This window comes from Calonectris borealis, chromosome 3 (genome assembly GCF_964195595.1).
Source record: "Calonectris borealis chromosome 3, bCalBor7.hap1.2, whole genome shotgun sequence".
In the NCBI taxonomy this organism is placed as follows: domain Eukaryota; kingdom Metazoa; phylum Chordata; class Aves; order Procellariiformes; family Procellariidae; genus Calonectris; species Calonectris borealis.
Window position 1 is genome coordinate 9,607,957 of NC_134314.1, and position 21,140 is coordinate 9,629,096.

A 21,140-nucleotide genomic window follows, 5' to 3' on the forward strand; every position below is an offset into this window, starting at 1 on the left:
TCATGGAATGAGCTGCCACTCACATTTTTAAATGACACTGTATAATAGACTCATTCTCTCCTTAGGTGAACTGGTCTATTTCTTATGCTGCTTGGTGCATTATAAGAATACAGCCCCTTTCTTGTAGCTACATGCCATTTAACCTTCACAAAACTCTTAGTTCCCTGGTTTCTCTTAGCAAGAAAATTCATTAGTCTGTTCATAGACTGTTGTTCTATCCCAAGGACATTATAAGTGAGTTTATACTTAGCATTAGATCTGAGGATGTTATGGATATTTATCCAGTTACAAGAAGATCATCAGATAATTTTGATTCTCTAATAAAATAGGCCCAGTTTGTGGCCAGTTGAGTTTTTTAATTACTACTCTCCTTTTGTGAATGCTATATATTATTTATGCAGTAAATATCTGCAAGATGAAATAAAATAGTTGCCAACACTGTTTATATAATCCACCTCCTCTTCCTGGGCTACTCTAGTACGCAAGGAGTAGGCATGTGTGATTGATGTTTCCAGCACTTGTTCTCTATGGAGCAAGCTTTGATACAGACACTATACCAATATAATTATATTTGTAATAACAAATGTGTTCAACTTTGCAGTCACGTGGTATAGACTCTGCTTATTAAACAAGGTCAGCAGTTATATAGCTATAAACTCACTAAAGGTATCTTCATAATATAAAATGTTAACAAAAGATATAAATTAATCTTAATCATTACATTCATATGATGAGAATATAAATAGAAGGAAAACTAATGGGAACCAGCATAAAAGGAGGTCAAATGCTGGAAAGAAGTGTTGAAAGCTTAGTCTGTCCAGGCTAGACTTTCACCTTATTCATTCTCAGAATAGGGTGGGAAGTTATCCTCCCTGCTCCAAAAACACCTTTAGAGAACATGGAGACATTTCTCTCAGGCACTGTTCTTTGAGAAAAGTGATAATTTCCTCTAGGCTCACAGTTATTTGTTAATTGCGCAGCCAGTGAGGGGCAAGGACAAAGCAAAGGCTGCCTTTCTGATCATCAACCCTAGTAACAACCCAAACTAGTGCTTAGGCAGTGCTGCCTAGTCCTGCCCAGACCAAACATCCAGGTAGGGAGGCTGCTCTGGGGTGTGGCTCCCATCACACCAATGTGTAAGCTAAACAAAAATTAAAGAAATATTCGATTTTTAAAGGATTTTTGCAGCAACATGGGGGGATCTTGTATATTTTACCAAACAAAAAAATAATAATCATTTGATCTGATCTACTCTATAGAAGAATGCAGAAAGATATCTGCATAGCTCTACTACGTCCTATGGATCATATTGATTTTCAGTTATTCACAGACAGAATACATTATTATTAGGTTAGAAGACTTGGGGACATTTGGGACCCCTAGAGTTAGGCAGCAGTTAAAGTGTTTTTGAGGTTTGAAATTTTAGACTCAGGTACCTAGATCGATTTGTGATTCTATATCTATATCTATATCTATATGAATCCCACCACTGACCCCAGATCATGGCAGAGACCCACCGATCTGAATTCTGTTGGGTAAAAACATTGGGAATCAACAAATACCTGGTGTTTATCAGGAATACAGAGAAGGGCAGCAGATATAGCAAAATAAATATAGCAGAAATAATAAAATAAACAATAGAGACAAGCTGTTAGGCATGCTACAGCTAAAGGGCTTCAGATTTGGATTCTCCAGTTGGCAGCACCAGGTGTATTTCTTTTCCAGCCTTGCTCAAAAGACGCTGGAGACATGGAGACTGTAGATAACTCATTAGGGCTGGTTCAATGGAAATTAAATCACCTGTAGTCAACAAGATGCTCAGGTTTAGAATCTTCACTGAATTAATATTTCTGTTGAAGGTAATACGAATCCCTGGTGTGCCTATCATTAATTTGAGATATGTAACTAATCCCATTCATTCCAAAAGATGTATTTTTAAAGTTTTTGTAGTTCTACTAGCTTCCATGGGACTACGCACCTGCTTAAAATTAAGTACATGCTTCTCTGCTTTGCTGGATTTGAGCTTTGGATTTAGTAAAAGCTTAAAGACTGACAATAATAATAACAATGAAACTGCTATAATTAAGACAGTGACACTAAGTTGGTTACCGCTGTGGCTACACTGAGCGATATATACCGTAACATACAGCATAGTAACAGTAATTACACACTTCACTAGTTTTTATTGTAATGTATGCTATAGTGTAACTTAATTTCCATCTTGTGCATATTAACCCAAGATACGTTTGGAATGTTTACTACCTGGGTTGTTTTAACAGAAATGAGGATTATGTGTTTAATGTGCATGTAGAATAAAAATAACATTTGCATTACTTATATGGAACCAGGAGTTATAATGAAGCCTTGCATCTAACCACAGGACTTTAGAATATTAACTTATTAAAACAGCCTGCTTTGAGACTGTATTCAAGGAAAATTTTTGCTTTACAACCCTACAGCCCTGAGTTCCTAAAATATTGCTTGTGTTGTCAGACCCCTTCAGGCAAGAGCTCATTATGTTCAAAGTCTAATCAATGTATATAATTGCAAAGCAAACAATGCTGAGCTACAGCATTGTCAAATTAAACCCAATTTCACATACTGTAACTAGTTAAGTACTTGAGTGCTTCAGCAATTTATGTTATGTGGGGCACCCAAGCAACTTGGCTGTATTTAAGAGAATATCATTACTGTAGCCCCCTTTTCCATCTGTGGGGTTTATAACTCAGCTATTTTAATTTGCTTTGGGCTGAGCAAAGGTGGTATACAAGCTCTTCAGCCAGATGCTGTAATTCTCTCTCCTTTATACCCTGCAAAATTAGAACGCTGTGGGTTGGGCTGCTTTTGGACAGTTTTTCCTCATAGAATAGGAATGGATCCTTGTTGCCAGTTTGGGAGATTTCATTCATACCCATCAAATGAAAAAGTACACTCATTTTTCATACTAGTGTGCAACTCAGCAGTCCTACTTAGTAGCTGCTGCAAAAAATAGGATGATAAAACCATGTAAACCAACCTCTTTGCTGATATCAATGGTGGTAGCTGAGTTTCCAGCTGAGTTTTACCCAGTGTCAGCTACATAAAGATACTTGTCCATCTTATTTCTTCAGTCTCCTCTGCTTCCACCTTCACAAGCTGTTCATTTCTTTATTTCATATGAATCTGGCTATGGGTTTGTGTCAGGTATTTACAGCCTTGCCTTTGTTCTCAAACCTCTTCTCATTTGCATGTATAGATTAGAAACCATGAAACAAACCTTCTCAATCAGGACCAGGGTACTTTTTGCTTGTGCAACCTGATGACTCTCCCCTCAGTCATTTGGGAGATTGATATTCCCCATAAACTTGACAAGTAACATACTTTTACATTTTTGTCACAGACATAGACTTGAAGACCAAAAGTGACCATTAGGTCTTCTAGTATTATCTCCAACTATATAAATTCTAACCATATATATTTTAGTTTTCAAGCATTCCACTGAAAAGGGCAGATCTCTGTCTCTTTTGACTCCTTTTCAGACTATTTCTTTCTGGGAGCTATGAGGAGTCACATTCTTGTGGACTTTTAATTTATTTACTTTTGAACACCTAATTGGTTCATTATAACTAATGGAGTAGTTCCTATACACACATTTACGTGCAGCTAATGTGTAGCATGTCATCTGGAACTGATGTTGCTTGATAATAAATCACTTTCACCTATACTTACCTGGGCTTAGAAGGGTTTTTTTTTTTCTTATCAACAAAAAAGTCAATTTCTAAACCAATTGCCATTTTTCCCATTTCTTTCAAGTCTATATTAGTTTGCCACTTTTCCCCATGCTGAGAAGATCTGACTATAGCAATAATGCCAATGACGTCACTGGACTCATGGGATAGAGAGAAAATTCTTCACTTGATTTGTGATTCCACATTTGAATCCTTACAATTATTTAGGTTTATATAAGAAACAGGCTGTCCTCACTTTGACATAAAACAATATACAACCATTTAAGTATGTTTAATCTTAAATATGAGAACTAATGTTGATATGACTAATCATGTTCTTAGAGAGTCATAGTAGATTATATATTCATGTATATCTGCTGAAATTTTAAAGCACTATTTTGATTTGTGATTTATGCTGCAAAATTCAATGTTTATTTTCCTCTTTTTTGCTCTTCCCTTTCTTCCTCATCCTCATAAAGCTGATAACAATCTGGCTGCATTTATTGCAAGGTTTTTAAGGAAATATCTGTTTTAATTCTGGTTTGCCCTTCATGACAACATCTTCATCTTTTTTCTATAGAAACACTATGTCTTTCCGTGTGCGCAATATATGGTCCCAGAGCTGACTGATTTAGCTGTGGGGCTGAGAACAACGTGGTCTCTGTGAAGCAGAACTAATTAGCGCAGATATAATACTGTACTGAGGTTTTCAGGGCCCAAACGGCCAGCTTTGTAGACTGCTGCCCTGTGCCATGGAGTCATTCATGTTCAGGGAGTCTCCAATATGGTGCAGCACTGCATCAGGTAAGCACATGTGTTCTGCTGAATTTAGGGTAGTAACACCCATAGTTTGCAAACGATTTTTTATGTTTTGATGTTCATCTCAATGTTAGCCTACTATAGAAAAAATAATTTTAGGGCTACAGGCAGATGACTAGATCTCTGACTTTGTCCTGTCTTGAGGTTAAACTAGCTGAACAGGAAGAGTAAAACTATTTGGGAGTGACATGAGTGGAGAAAAGGAGACACATGGGAAGTGAAAAAGATGGTCAACAAATGGAAAAAGGAAAAAGCACGTTTGTGAAGCATGTGTTTGGTGCTGCCTGAGGCTGGTGCTGGGCAGCCCTGCCCTTCATCGCTGGGGGACAATAAAGTAAACCTGTACCACACAAGTCAAATCTGCTTCAGTGGCCACAACTGGGGAAGGGGAATGCTTTTTCTGGATGGCTGAAAAACATTGGACATAAATCTCAATTCACAGAATTGCTTGCTCATATAAAAAATGTACATAAGGCCCAGTACTGTTGATGCAGGTCGATGGAGTGGTAATAGACATATACTGAGTGGTAATAGACTTATACTGAGCAAATTTGATCCTTAAGTTTCCAAATGCTAGAGATGAAGTAAGCTTGACATAGGGATGTCTGAAGTTTCAAAACCACCTCTGTTCTTTTTTTTTCTCATGTATCTGACACTTTATTCATTCTCGATATGTCTTATTTTCCCTGTGTAGACCAATTCTGTAGTCTTTCTTCATTTTCTCTTGCATTCTAGCCTAGCTTCTCCTGTGGAATTAACTAATCATATTTCTCTTTTGCTAGGGGTAAGGGCTTGTTCTCTGAGACTGCAATCTTGTAATTAAAGAAAGCTTACAATGCCAGTGTCAATCACACTGCTCTGAAAGTGGATAGCAATGACCTCAGTTATGTTTCATTATACAGCATCTTTCAGACTATGATCAGGAAAGTAATACTTTAGGGACATGAGTCTGACTCAACCTGTAACTAAGGGTTTAAATGATGCTCAGACTTCTGCTCCTGACCCATTCTTTTCTGTGCTTTACAAGATAATAACTACATATGAAGAATGTATGAAAGACTTGATTTTCTATTTTTGCCCAAAACATTCTGTGCTAAAAATGCCCCCTTTCAGAGCCTCATTTCATCACTTCAGTTTTGGATTTGCCTGTTCATGATGAATACAACTTTTTTTTATCTTATTGATGGGATTTTTTTTTTTCTGTGTTTCACTTTATTCATAACTTAGAAAAGCATAATAACAGAATTCATTATAAAGTCTTCTCCAAATTTTTAATTATATTTCATTGTGCAATAGTTCTAGATGACTCCCAACAGAATGAGGACCACAGTGCAGTATGTGGTATGGCCTAAGTTCATCCCACTTAACTTGAATTACAAAGTAACCTTGTAGTTATTAGACATCATATAAAAGCTTTTGATAGGAAATGAAGCAGTATATTTAGGTAGTATATTTAGGACTGGTTGTAGCGGGACACTTTCTATTAGAAGACTTTCAGCTGCACATAGCTTTATCTAACTCTAACAACTCAGGCTGAAATTTCCTGCTCCTGTTGACTCCTTCCAGCTGATTTGTTTGAATAATTTCTGTTGGACCTATCCAGATGTGTCTGAGAAGGATGCCGTTGGTAAATTTATTGTTCCAGTCATACTGAAAAAGCCTCTCAATATTTGAGAAGTCTTACTTCTTCCGTACTTGGGAGCATGGTGTTGCAGACGTGTCTCTTACTGGTAAGACACCCACAGCTGGCAACTTTCTTAGTGTAAAAAAAAAAACCCAAACCCCCAAGAAACAGTTTGCCTGCAATGAGGGGTTGTAACTGGAAGCTGTCCTTAGGGGCTCTTGTGCTTACATACATGATGTTATTTCTATCTATCTCCCTGTAGTGGTTGCTTATTATCCATTCATAGTTGCTTATTACTCCTATGTCTAAATCATTTCAGCATGTATACTGCTTTTCAAGCTTTACATCTTTTTGGTAATTTCAAATACCTTATTGCATATGCTTTGTCCCTAGACTGAAGATAAATGGCATTTCTAGGCTCCCAGATCTTAAGCAGATTGATTTGGCTGGCAGACCAGGACCTGCAGCTTTCCAGTCACCATTACATTCCAGAGCAGCCAGTGTAACTCCTGCAGAGGTAAAATCCCCATGGGAGGACACTTACCTCTGTCTGTGCTCCAGCCCTAATAGCATTTATGTTCTAGGTGATGGAGCACAGAGACTTGACCTGGGCATTCCAGATTTCAGATGTGAAAACATAACAGGATGAACTGAGCTGACTTTTCAGACAACTTAGCTAGTAAATTGGACATGTCCAGGGCATGGACTTGAGCACTGGCCATCAATGTCTCATTGTTTAATTGTTAGTGTGGTGTTCAAATTCTTATGGACAGGAAAGGAAATATCTTATATTTAAAGTCAAGATTTTGTTAATTGAAAACTTAACAGTCTAGTCAAAGAATTATTATTAGTCCATATCTAATTACTGCAGAAAAAGAAAGAAAAAATAAAATAGATATTATAATACCATCACAGAAAAAAAGTCTCAATAATAAGATGGCAGTTATAGTTGTTATATGTACACTTCCTAGTATCTAGTCCTTTTATCTGTTGTTATGGTCATCTCTGTGCTACCACTCTGAGTCGTAAGGTCTACAGCTTCAGCTGGGAAGAGGAGCATGGCAAGTCATCGGCCTCCCAAGTCCTTTTGCTGCAGGAGTGTGATGTTGATGTTCTTGTTTGTTCTTCCTCCTCACTCCAGGATCCAGTCATTTTCTGTATGATTGCTAATATGTTTCTTCTCCATTGACATATAAGACCAAATTCACCATACATGGTGCATCTTACATGTTAGATATTTTTCCCTTGTTCTTTTTTGTTACCATTAAATCTGTTTTTCCCCAGCTCCCAGGTCTGCATTTCTTTAACTCACAGCTGGTAAGCTCTTCATAGCGTTGGCATCTGCTGTGTGAGCCAGTGCCACTTCTGTTATCATCCCAAGCGTGTATTCTTCTACAGAGCATCCTTTGTACTTGCTTTTGAGACCTTTGTTGTTATACCAGGCCTATGTTCCTGTACTTAAGACCATTTTGTTAAAATAATTACTATTTCATTCTACACCGAGTAGGCACCTGTCACTATCGCCTATATAAAAATTCTGGTTATACCATGCAAAGGTAAGCACAAGTGAAACAAAGCAGGCATAGCCAACTGGTCCTTAGAAATTGCTGTTCCAGACAAGAAGCTAAAAGAAAGCCCCAGACAGGCCAAAACGGGTTAAGACAAAAGTAGGTGTATACAAAGCTGGCAATATTGTATTTACTGGGATAACTGGAGTTAGATTAGCATGATGTCTGCCACGTTCAGCTTGGTCCATGCTCAGGCACAGCTCGGTGGACAGTATGGGCCAGGGACTATTTCTAAAGCAATATAGATGCAGGCTCCCTGTTTTGGGGGGGTTGTAGTTGTTTTGGAGAGGTGGTCTGAGCATTCAGCTCTATGTATGCAAACTCTGCCCTTAGGACCAGAGGGTCCTTCCTGGTCCTTCCTGGACCATTTGAATTACAAATAAAGACATAGCCTCAGGATCAGTGTCTGTTTCCGGTTTTTATTTGCTGCACTGTAGTTGCATTTGGTTGCAGTTATGGTCTTGAGCCCTGTGATAAAGGTGTCTAAAATAGAATGATCATTCCATGGAGCTTTCTAGAAAATCACCACCAACAAAAAACCACTGATAATATCAGAAGGTATTTTAACTTGCATTTTCCCTTCCTTCCATACTAGGATGCAGAGAGGCAAAAGAAGACATTACTTCAGATGTCCTGTCTTTCAACATAGCAGATAATTCTCCCTCACCGCAAATTAATTTTACCCTCAGAAATGTTGATCTTGACTCCCAAATCATATAAGTAACAGTTACAGAAATTTTCTTTAGTAATTCATCCTCCCACTACTACACATTTTGGGAGACACGTAGAGTGTGATTTGAGCATGCTGCAAAGATGACTAAGGTGGGTAAATCCAAAGCTGGTAAGGTGCAAAACAAAATGGGAGTTTGTTAGGTTGGGGGTGAAGACTGTCTAGTCATGTTAGTGTGACACTTGTGTCAAGCCATTCTCTGTGACTTTGTGTTCTGTTTCTGGGTGTCTGCTGTGGGAGAGACTCCAATTACGATGCCACTGTGATACGGGCCTTCCTGAAAGTCTTAAATCCATTCTCCACAACATACACTATTTGCAAAGATTGCTTGTGAACGTTTTTTTTTTCTGAATTGTATCAATTTCTTACCAGCTACGTTTATCGTGTAATTTGATCTTCTATCAGTTCAGTTCTCTCCAAACACAATACAGTTATAAGTGGAGACATGATTTTCTAAGGGAAGAGATATGAAATTATTTTCCTTTTGGAAAATCATATAAAGATGGGATCTAAACTGCCTAACATATGTAGCTAACCTAGATGGATTAGATTTTCTTTTAGAAGCCTTCAGAGACACTTATCTTTTCCATTAACTATATGGGAAGTCATGGTATTTGCTTTAGAAAAAAAAGGCCTATTATTCACCTATTAGGCATAATTAATATCATCCATGAATTTTTCTACTTAAGTATAAAATACTGCCTGGGTCACAGGTTAGATTTTTTACTAAATGGTAAAGATGTTGTCCATGTTTCCTCTTAGTAAAGGCTCCATCCTTAGATTTTTAGATGCTTACTAGTGCTGCTAGGATAAGTGTCAATAAAATATTTTAAAACGTTTTTGAAATTCACAAAGTCCAAACATTCTGGGGGACCATTTGACATGAGTAGAAGTTTCAATACTATAGCATAAGACATCAACACAAAGAAACAAAGTCTAGTTTAAATCCTTCTACATTAAATCACTGGTTGAAGAAACATGTTAAATATTTTTGGTAAATATTAATTACTTAGGTGATGGAAATGATAACATTTATGAATTTTGTTAATGACAGAGTGAGAATGGTTTAAGCTAGGTGGAGCACAGGATTAATATTTAAAATTATCTTAATCAACTGGAGAATTTGTTCAAAATCCACAAAATGAGATTCAACAAAAAGCTAATGTGAAATACCTTGTGAAATCAATTACACACATACAAAGAGTAGCTGACTAGGCAATACCACTGCAGAAAAGCATCAGGGAGCTAAAGTGGACTGCAAGCTGAATACAACATCAACAATAAGATGTTGCAGAAAGGACAAATCTCCTTCTGCAATATAGGAACAGTAATGTTGAAGGAAGACAATCAGGTAATTATTGCTCACTATCTAGTGCTAGGGGAGGATGCACCTAGGGTACTCTGTCCATTTCAAGAAGATGAAGATAAATTGGAGAGAATCCAAAGGAGGCATACGAGAATGATTAGAGGCTGGAAAACATCACCTCTGAGGAAATGTTCTAAATAATTAGATTTGCTTATTCTAGAAAAGAAGGAATGGGGGTAAGAGAAAGAGAGGAGGGCTGCAAGAGAGACGCGAGAACTGTGGTTAAATATACAAAAGGTTGCAGTTCTCCAAGTCTATTGGGTTTGTGATACAAAAACTAATTTGCTTAATTTTTGAGGGAGTGAGTCAGGAAATGTATTTTGTGTTAGATACTAGGAAATGTTTTTTAGGGATTTAATTTTTTTTATTAATAATTTTAATTTTTAAAATTTTTTTGTAATTTAATTAATTTTGTTGTCTTTTTTTTTCTTCTTTTCTTTTGCCCACCTTCTGGAGAACAACAGCAAATAAAGGTTCCTTCAGGAAAGAGGAAAGAGAAAAACCTCTTTTCAGCAAAGTTCTTTTTGCTCTATATCTCACTGAAAATGTGGTGAAAGTTTCAAAAACTTGAAAAGTATAGAGGTGACATGCATGAGGTATTGATGGCAATACTAGAACATAAATCACAGAAGGACTGAGGTTGGAATGGACCGCTGGAGGTCATCTGGTCCAACCCCTCTACTCAAGCAGGGCCACCCAGAGCCAGTTGCCCAGGACAGCTTCTGGATACCTCTAAGGAGGGTGACTCTACAACCTCTTTGGGCAACCTGTGCTTCTGCTTGGTCACCCTCATGGGACAAAAGTGTTTCCTGATGTTCAGAGGGAACCTCCCATGTTTCAGTTTGTGCTCATTGTCCTTGTCCTCTCATTGGGCACCACTGAAAAGGGCATGACTCAGTCCTTTTAGCACCTTCACTTCAGGAATTTATATACATTGGTAAGATCCCCCCTGAACCTTCTGTTCTCTAGGCTCAACAGTCCCAGTTCTCTCAGCCTTTCCTCATAGAGGAGATAATCCAGTTCCCAGCCGTTACACCCATTTTCTATCCACATGAAGTAGGAAATAGAATAGAACAGAACAGAGCAGAACAGAAGTGGGATCACCTTCTTGGAATCCAGCAGCAAAGGTGGGAGATGGGAAGTTACAGACCCCAAGGCCAAAGTCAGTTCATGTGAGGATCCAGGGATTTTTAGATTTTTTAATTTCCTGCTAAGGCTGAAAGAAAAAGGAGAGCCATATCTGAACTGAGAGCTTCATTATTTGGGCTTCTAGATTCAATTTATTTTTAGTTAGTTTAAATAATATATTTGATACATTTAGAAGGATTTGCAGAGTTTCTCTATAGAGTGGATAGTGAAGGAGGGAGGCAAAATGAGCACATGAATAGCCTTGGTATGTCAAATATTATTACTTTTATGATCAAAGTTTAGTCTATATCGAAATGTTATGACTAATCGGGGTAGAGTGCTCTTCTGCATCACTGAGTCTGTTACATACTTCTAATTTTAGAAAGCATTATTGTGCATGTTTAACTCCATCCATTCAGCATGTGCTTAGAAAATGGATTGCTCACTAGAAGGTATTCCTGTTTGGCTTGTGGAGCACACTGAAATCCTGCCTCTGCACTCAGATGTCCATCACTGCTCTCAGAGAGGTCAAAACCAATGCTTCCTTTGACTGTAAGCACTCAGTCATGCCTACCTTGCTTTGTTTCACTTAGCATTTCAATATGAAGAGGCATCTACCGGTTTTTGTTCTGACTAATGCTGTTACAAGAAAGATCAAGAGCACCCTGTGCAAGAAAACACATTTTGTGGGTGGTAGATATTTTCCAAAATATAGGGAAACTAAAGTTTAAAAAATGTTTACATCAATACCAAAACACATGGTCTACCATCTACCTGCTCACATTATTTTTTTCAAGAAAAAAAATACGTTTGATTGTTGATCAGGGCCCTGAGGGCATCAATGGGCCTTACTGGTCCCCAACCAGCCCCACCTGGGGCCTCCCCACCCCTGCCAATGGACTCAGGGGCTCCATTTCAGCTCAGCCCTGGTCTCCTTTTGCTCCTGCCTGAGCTCCCTGGATGGTCTCATTGGGATGGATATCTGACTTATGATACTGTGGCGAGGTTTTACTACATATGCATTTTTCTTGTGATAGATGCTGGCACAAGATGTAGGACATAAATCTTAAACACTTCCTTTTAGCTTTTTACTTCATAAATCCTATGCCAGAAGCCTTTCACTGTCAAGACAATACAAAGGAAAGAAAAAAAAGAGAAAAAAAAATACAGACAGTTTCTCTGATTGGTCAGTTAGTGACTACTCTGTAGTAGGAAAATAAGAGTAGTGTTCGGTCTCCCCCCCAGGATACTCTGAACTGTCTCTTCCCTGGTCTTTAGGAAGGGTAGCTTGGGTTGTGAGCTGAATTTGTTTTGGTGAGTCTCACAGAGTAACAGCCCTCTTAGCAAACAATTTTTTCTCATACACAATGAGTCATTCAGCTTGCTCAAGAAGTCATCCAGACATACACAAACAACAAATTGCGAGACAACCTTCACTTCTACATAATAATTGCAAATCACCTGTACTGTTACCAATATTCAACTGCAAATCACCAGTTCTTCCACTAGCCTTCTCAGTAATCACTCTCATTGCTCTAGGAAAATAATTGTTGCCATAACCAACTGGGAACCTCTGGGATTGGGAGTATAAATCCCACAACACAGCTGAAGAACTGTCAATTATTTGCAGAAAAGGCACTAACTAGGGAGTTAAGGATGCTGAAGAAGGCCTTTAACAACAGTCATGTCTATTTAAACTGTCTTCCATACAGCTTCTGAAATATATTGATTTATTCAGCACAGCAAATAAGTTCTCTTCCAATGGCCTGAAGAGGATGCTTGTGGAACATAGCTATAAGGGTGCCTTTTCATTCCTTTGTGACTAGTTTTGAACCTTATTCAGAGCTTTAATAACGTATCTGCAATAAAAACCCCTAAAACCCCCATATACATTTTTGCTTAATGTGTGCTGTATGGTTCAGATAAGAAACAAATTGTGTTGCTTAGAATCCTTCAAGCTGCTGTTATCATGTATGTGTTGCATCATGCATTCCTGATCCACAGGTTCTCACTGAAAAACTCTTTTGGTGCCTCAGGTGAACAGGCTCTTGCTTCATAATCAGCTCAATTTTTGAATTATTTTCTAAAGTGAAATATATGTATTTCACTGACGCTGGGCAGAAGAAGTTTAGAATTTGGTCTACAAAGAATATTTAAAAATATAAAATCATTTTAATGGATCAGGCATTTTCAACATTCTCTTTGGCAAATAAGTAGCTGTGATAACATGTTAGAGCTATTTAACAACCTACTTCGTTCCCTGTATTTGCCTTGAAAAAAAGTAATTCAGTCCATTTTTCCCAATCTAATGACTTCTGCTGTGTGTGAGGTGCAATCTGAGAAATTAGGCCTAGGTTTAGATTTATTGCACCTGCCTTTATATAGCTAAGATATAGTTTAGGTAGCTGTGTCTGTGCAAGTCAGTCTGTCTCCCGTGGTCAGTGGAGAGATGTAAATATTTTCAGGGCACAATTCGTTTGACCAAATGTAGACATTTCATTTAGGATGAAATGAATTTTACCTTGGCAATACTTATTTATCTCTATTGTTTATAAGATGAAGCTGGTGTGACTAATTTAGATAGGGATATCCACATTTCATTTGGTCAGGCAAGTCACACTTAGCATTAGAGAGGGACAGGAAAACTTTATACAATCCTAGAAGAACTTTAAGATTTCAATATTTTTTCCTTTGCTGAATCGTTTAAAAAAAAAAAAAAATCAAAGTTTCAGAAAATGTGCATGCTTTAGGGAAAAAAAAAACAATGGTCACATAAATGACTTGGGTATTCCCTTTTTGATTTTTCTTTTTTTTTTTTTTAACTATACAGGATTATGAATTTTCTATTAAAGACAATTTGACTTTGGTCCATGCATAAAAACAGTAGAAAACTAGAAAACACAGGGAGTTAAAGATTCTGGATATTAGTTATTTCTAAATGTTAAAGTAATTTTTCTTTCACTGGCAACTTCACAGGTTGTGCTTCTGGAGTTGAGGTGAATACGAAATTCAGTTTCAGTTTGAACAAGCTTCTGCTTATTCAAAAGGATTGCTCCAGTATTACTCTGGGAAGTAAATTGGTGTGAAAACTAAGTAACTATTTTTGGTAATAACAGAATTTCCAGTTAGCTTTGCACATTGAAACCGCAGCACTACCAAGTTCACAAATGAAAATTCAAATATCCAAAAACAATATACAGAGTTATAGCTGCATAATCTTTACAGCTAGGGCATTCCCACACAGCGCCACCTAAAATTCAGGCAATGAGGAAGGATAACTGTCTTCTCTTCTGTCGCTGAGTAACCTGTCAGTTTGTTGCTCAGAAGTACCTGTTGGAAACTGCATCACTGTGGAAAAAAACCCAGCTGATGTGGGATGGTCCACGTCTTCCCTGCCCAGTCCTAGCACCCTCCAGAGGAAACCAGTCACACATGTGTCATACAACTGTTGGTATTGGTGTCCTTTGGAGCATTTTGCTTTTCTTGTGGTTCTGATACATACTTGTTATTTTCTGGGCTCTGCTTATCTCTCTGTTTCGGTTCAAAGAGACAAAAAGAATGAAAAGGCTATGTCAGAGCTCAGCAGAGCAGTGCTTTTGCAGCATTATGTTGCGTGCCTCATGCTGTTACAAGGGTGTGGAGAAGAAACAGGACAGGACTGGCTCAGATGTTGTTAGAAGAATGTCACTGTTGGAGAGAAAAACAACAGTGGTGTGATACACCTCCATGTTGTTGATTTGGAGTGACTGTGATGGTGATCTTGTCAGTGTGTCTTGGTTTCTTCTTGGAATAAATAATTATTTATTAATTATGGCTGGCTTCAAAAGGGAACCAAAGACTGAACTAGCTCATGCAAATTGGGCATTTGAGGAAAGAAACCTTTGAAGTGAAAACAGGAGTAAGCCAAAGTGACAAAGTTGTTTGTCAGTTAGCTCCAAGCGACGCTGCATCAAAGGTGTTTGGAAGCGCTTCTTGTCTGGTCTTCCTCTGTGCCTGGAGCCTCCCCTGGCTGCTCTCCCTAACCCTCACTTCACCCATTCAACTGCAAGCCCCCAGAGAACAAAGCAGAAGATGGATGAGTGCAATGTAGTTGGAGTGGTCACAAGAAATGATTCAGGCAGTTACGTGTCTCAACAAGAGCAAGGAAAGCAGGGCAACCAGAAGAGAAGGTCTGAGCAACAGGAGCCCTTTGGGGCCGTTGGGTTAGTGGGTGTATCACTGCTGACTGCTCAGCCTTTCTGTAGGCTGTAGAAGCTGCTGGAAGTGGAAGGCAGGATATTTGTTCCTTTGGCAGGCTGCCTTATCCCAGAGAAATGCAGAAGGTGGGTGCCCCTCTTGCACCACACTTCCTTTAGCTTTCTCTATTAAGCACCACCTCAAGAAAAAATAGAGATGAGAAAATTAATGAATGAAGTAACTAAACCCCTCAGACCTGAAACAGTGGAAATGGGGAGGTCAAAGGGGAAATGGCAACAAAAATACGTTTTACTACAGAAGAACTCCAATTTTTATATTAAAAATTCAAGTGAATGTACAACAAATATACATCACACACACACACAAAAAGACAGCCATAAAGTAACTTTATTTCTGAAAATAGCCTAGGTTGGAGCACTCACATTTTTGAGTAATTTTCAGTTTAGTCATGCAGAGATGACCGACTGTGAAACTAATTATAGAAATTCGAAGAGCACTGATACTTGTGTGAAAATGAAACATGAGTGACGTTGTCAGAGTGGACAAAAAAGCTGAGGTGGTCTTCTGACTTATCTGAGTGGAAGAACCAGCCTCTTCAATTTGGTGGGGGAAGATTAAATAAGCTTGATAAGAGATTAGAGACAAGATGATGTTTTGAACAAAACACACACACACAGATAAACCTGGGAAGTTTTAGAACAGGCTCTTGACAAAGCAATTAGAATTTGCCCAGAAAAATGCCCTACTACTGACTCCATGGAGGACGGACAAGGCTCTAGCAGTGCTGATGTTCTGCAAGGGAATCTAAAATGCTGTGGAAAAAGAAAGAAATAAGATCAAAGACAAAAAATCGTGGAAAATCACGTAGAGTTCAAAGTCAGAATCCCCACTAAATGGCATAGAGATGTAAAGCACCTCAGATTTTGAAAAGGTGCAAGAACTGCCATAGATTACACTGCTTTGTGAGAGTTTGCAAGTGGAGGCAGCGTTTGCACAGCATGGACAAAGAAGATGCCAGCAGCGTCGTTAGTTTAGATGTTTTTTTTTCAAAGCAAGAACAGACAAAACTGCAGCAGAAAATGTCTAAGCTATCAACCAAAAAGTAAAGATATCATTTATTAATTCTAAGTTGAACAAGGGGCACAGAGTTGTACTGTATCACTCTGTGCGTGGTGGAGCTGGGGATAGCTGTGTTCTGGCAAGACTTTCTCCATTTCGTGTTTACAAAGATATGTGCTATGCTGGGCGCTGTTATTGGAAGTCAATTGTCGTGGTTTAACCTGGCAGGCAGCCAAATACCACGCAGCCGCTCACTCACTCCCCCCACCCCCTTCAGTGGGACGGGGAGAGAATCGGAAGGGTAAGAGTGAGAAAAACTCGTGGGTTGAGATAAAGACAGTTTAATAGAACAGAAAAGGGAAAATAATGATAATAAATAATGATAGAATATAAAAAATGAGTGATGCACAATGCAATTGCTCACCACCCGCGCTGACCGATAACCAAGTAGCGATCGGTACTTCCTGGATCACGCCTACCCTTCATATACTGAGCATGACGTCACATGGTATGGAATACCCCATTAGCCAGCTGGGTTGGCTGTCCTGATTATGTTCCCTCCCATCTTGTGTACCTAGCTCAGTCAGTAGGCACGGGAGCTGTCCTTGGACTAGGAGGGCACTTAGCAACAACTGAAAACATCAGTGTGTTATCAACATTCTCCTCATACTAAATCCAAAACACAGCACTAGGAAGAAATTTAACCCTATCCCAGCCGAAACCGGGACATCAATCATTCTTCCTTCCCCCACAGCAGTAGACCTTTGGATACATAAGTGGAGCCAAAATGCTATTAGAAACAGTGCTTTTGGCACTGAGCAAAAAACCACAAGCCTTATGATTAAAACTTTGCATTTTAGGGAACTTACTCCCCAAAGGAACATGAAAACTAAATATATGGGTAAATAATGAAATAGAAAAGTTACAAGTTACGCTTACACTATGTGTCTATATGTGTGTGTGCGTACACGCTCATTTTCAAGTGGAAACAAGTTAAGCCTCTGGTCTCATCAGGGAATGAGCTGACTGGGAATTCAGGGGATCAAAGCAATTGAGGATGAGTTAATTTGTAAGAAATAAAAAACTCTCAGTAGGATCAGGAATAAAACTGGCAGAACTTAAATGTCCCGGAGTTAATGAGTTTAAGAGCTGACAATATGAGTGTACTTAATAGTAGGAAAAAAAAAAAAAGATACAGCCTTTCATCTTCTGTATATACACTCAATACAACAACATGAATTTGCACAGTTCACATTTAACATTCCATTGGGAGACACTGGCTCTGCTCATTGTTCTATTACACATGGGTTGTAACTCTTCCTCAAATCCACATTCACCTACTACACAAGCAGTTTAAAAGTAAATATGCCAGCAGGGAGGATTAAGCTCTTAGAGAGCTCCTAAATACCCTCCTCAGCTGGAACAAGGGCAGGCTGTTCTTCATGAGATGCGTGTGGATCAGGCACAGGGAGGGCAAAACAAGGAACACCCTAGTTCCCTTGCAGCTATTATGACCTTTGCTCTTCCAAGAGATGGGGTATACTGTTTTTGAACTCAAGCATAGTTTATGGGGCTTGATGTATTTAAGCCTGCCCTAAAACTTTCTCTTCAGCTCATGGCATAGGCTTGATTACAGCTTCTTCACACTGCAGTTTGGACTGTATTAAGAACTTGAAGTGTTTCACAGGAACAGGAAATGTGTTTTTGATGGGATGGTGTGGCTGTATAGATGAAGTTTTGAAGAAAAGATGAGTAATGGCTCTGAGGTCTCTGCAATGACTGAGGTGCTGTTCTGGTGTAAAACAACCAAGACTGTAAGTCCTTGAGGGATGGAAATAACGTGCCTGAGATCAAAATGAAAAAAAAAATGGTACAAAGATGTTACAAGACTGAGTATCTCAACATTAATATGACAGACATGATTCAGTAAATATAAATTTAAAGTCATGTACATGGGAAAAATAATTTAATCTTTATATGTGGAATGAGGGACTCTGAGCTGATCATTACCACTCAGGAATGAGATCTTGGTATTATAACAGTTTTTTCTTTGAAAATATCACCTCTACTCTCCTTAATGATCAAAACCCGGTTGGTATAGTAGGAATTATCAATAATGGAATAGAGAACAAAACAGAGATTACATGATGACATATGAGCTACTGTATAATGTCAATTATCAATGTCAGTAATATTATAATGTATACTGACACTAGATAATGGCATGTCCCTATATAGATCTGGCTTGTGGTCTGGTTTGTCCTCCCCAGAATTATACAGCAAGACTCTACAAAGTTCACAGAATGGTAACAAAGCTCTTAAAATCATTGAACGGCTAAGTAAACAAGCTGGAAGATAAGTAAGTTTGGTCTTCAGCCTGGAAAAAGAGATAGTTGAGGAGACTGAGAGAGATCTGGGACTGAGGTCAGTAAGGTTGGAAACAGCATAGAGAAGATCAGTTACTCACTGTCTATTCCAGGGCAAAACCTGGAGAGAGTTGGACATTAAAACAAGATAGCAAATGGCAGGTTCAAGGTGATCTTCAAGTGAATGCAGAGAGGTAGCGGAAACTCCTGTTGCAGGATGGTAAAAGTTTGCATAGATTCAAGGCACAGTTGGACAAATTTATAGAAAAGGAATTCTTCAGGATTCTCCAATACAAAGAAATCGCCTCTGGTTTAGAAAGTCTTTGAGCTGAAAATTACTGATCCTTGGGAGAATACTGTAGAGATATATCACATGCACTTGCTCTCTAGTCTTATATTTTTTCTCAGACATCCAGTTCTGATCACTACTGAAGACAAAGTTCTGGGCTAGGTGGACCTTTGGTCTGATCCAAAATGGATGCTCCGTGTTTTTTAATATCTGCAGATGGATGGCAAGACTGAGACCTTAACAACTTGAATTCACCACCACGCAATGAAAGAACACAGGGCGGGGGGGGGGGGGAGAGGGAGCGGGAAACACCCACTGCATTGTGTAGATGTCTTCATCTGAACTATTTGTTTAGACTCCCCGTATAGTCAGTGCAGATCTAGTCAATACAGTCTATGGCGTTTAAGTTGTGATTCATCTGGTCAAAAATCATTGCCTGTTTTAAGAGGAGATGTGTTCCAAATTCGATGGATTGACTAGCTCTGAGCTGATGGAAGCTGAGAGTGATATGTTCAGACAGAGAAACTTATACTGTAGATGACTCAGTCAGTCAATTGGACTTTGAGACCTCCTAGACTGGCAGGGTTTCTTCTGAAAAGAAATGCGTGCCTAACATAACTAAGACAACTTGGTAGCATGACTATGTAAACATGTTCAAAAAATAGAGTATGCAATTTTGTTCAAGAGAACAAAAAGTATAATTACACAGATGTCTGTCTTCTCTCACAGACGTCCAGAGCTATGACAGTTAGAACAAAATCTAGTTGTTCTTAACACTCTGAAAGTACAGGATTTTAGCTTATACTTGTTACTCTGATATGAGGTAACTTGAGTACCTATAGTTAGGATACTTGGAGTGGGAGGAAGGAGGAGTAATAATAATTAAAAAAATCCAATATACTTGAATAAAGAAGGGAACTTTGACTTTGTTACGTCTGTAAGTTTAGGAGGATAATGTTAGAGTTGATGAAAAGCACTTACTACGTTGGAAAAAAGGGCCTGGTGATTGTTTCCCTTCCTGAGGTTCAGCAGACTAAGTTGCAGCTCTCTGTAAACTGTGTGAAATTCCACTGTTAAGGATTTTTGTCTCAGCAGACAGATGGATTTGACTACACTGTTTTGCAGAGGCTTACATTATATATGGTTGATCAGACTGAATTGAGGCATTGAAAGCAGCAAGCCACTTTTCATCGTCTTCAACACTACAGAGCAACACATTCAAGTCTATGGAGCAACATAGTTTCCAAGCCCCTTCTCCTTAGGAAGCATATCCAGCATGCAAACTTAACCTACAAATGGGTAGGTAGACAGAGTTAATAGAACCTATTTTATGCAAATTAAAGTATAAGTCAAAGTAGAAAATTTTTCCAGGTAATAGGAGGCATCTTTTGAGAAAATGAAAGTGGACTAATGTTAGCTTTGATTATGGGGAATCTAGGGTACAAAAGAGAATGTCCAAAATCAGAAACATGGGGTTTTTTTAACTTATTAAGTACTGCTTATCTGAACATTCTCAAAAATGAGGAGCATTGAATTTGTGATTGTTCATTTGCAGGGGAGAAGTAAAGCTGTGTTGCAAATTATATTTTCTTTCCTTGAAAACTAAAGATAATATTGCTTCAAAACTTCAGGTCTTTAAAAACTGTACTGCAACAGAAGAGAAGATATCATCTCTTTTCAGGTATTCTGTGGGTGTTCAGATTAAGGGCTTTTGCTTAAAACAATCACAAAACTAGAGCTGCAAACCAGGAAAGGATCTATTCTATTTGCCTGCCAATGCGATAATGTGCCTAAGCCTAGATGGCCTTATTATCACAAAGGAACCATGTTCGTCCATCAGTTACATCTATGTAGCTAGTGAAGTCAAGTAAATAATTCCATACTAAATTAACTAAATTCCATACTAAATAATTTTCGCGAGAATAAAATTTAGCCCATTGTTTTAGCAACAAAAAAGAGGTTGAAAACAAGAGAAGGATAGCTTGAAGTCATATATGCATGAAATTTTCCATGTCTTCTCCAGAATAAAGGTCTTTTAAACTGTTATGTATTCCCCATAATTCTCTTTCAGTCTTTTTCTGTTAAAGATAGCACTGCAAACTCCAACTGATGCCAATTCTATGTTTTAGTTTCTTGTTCTTTAGAGTGATTGTTAATTTTCTGAACTCAGAACTTTTCATTCTATAGTTTCTTGCTAACCTCACATCAGCTTTCAACATCATATTTGCATACAAATATGTGATTTGGAGTTCTTATCATGTTAGACATAGATGTCATGCCCGCAATT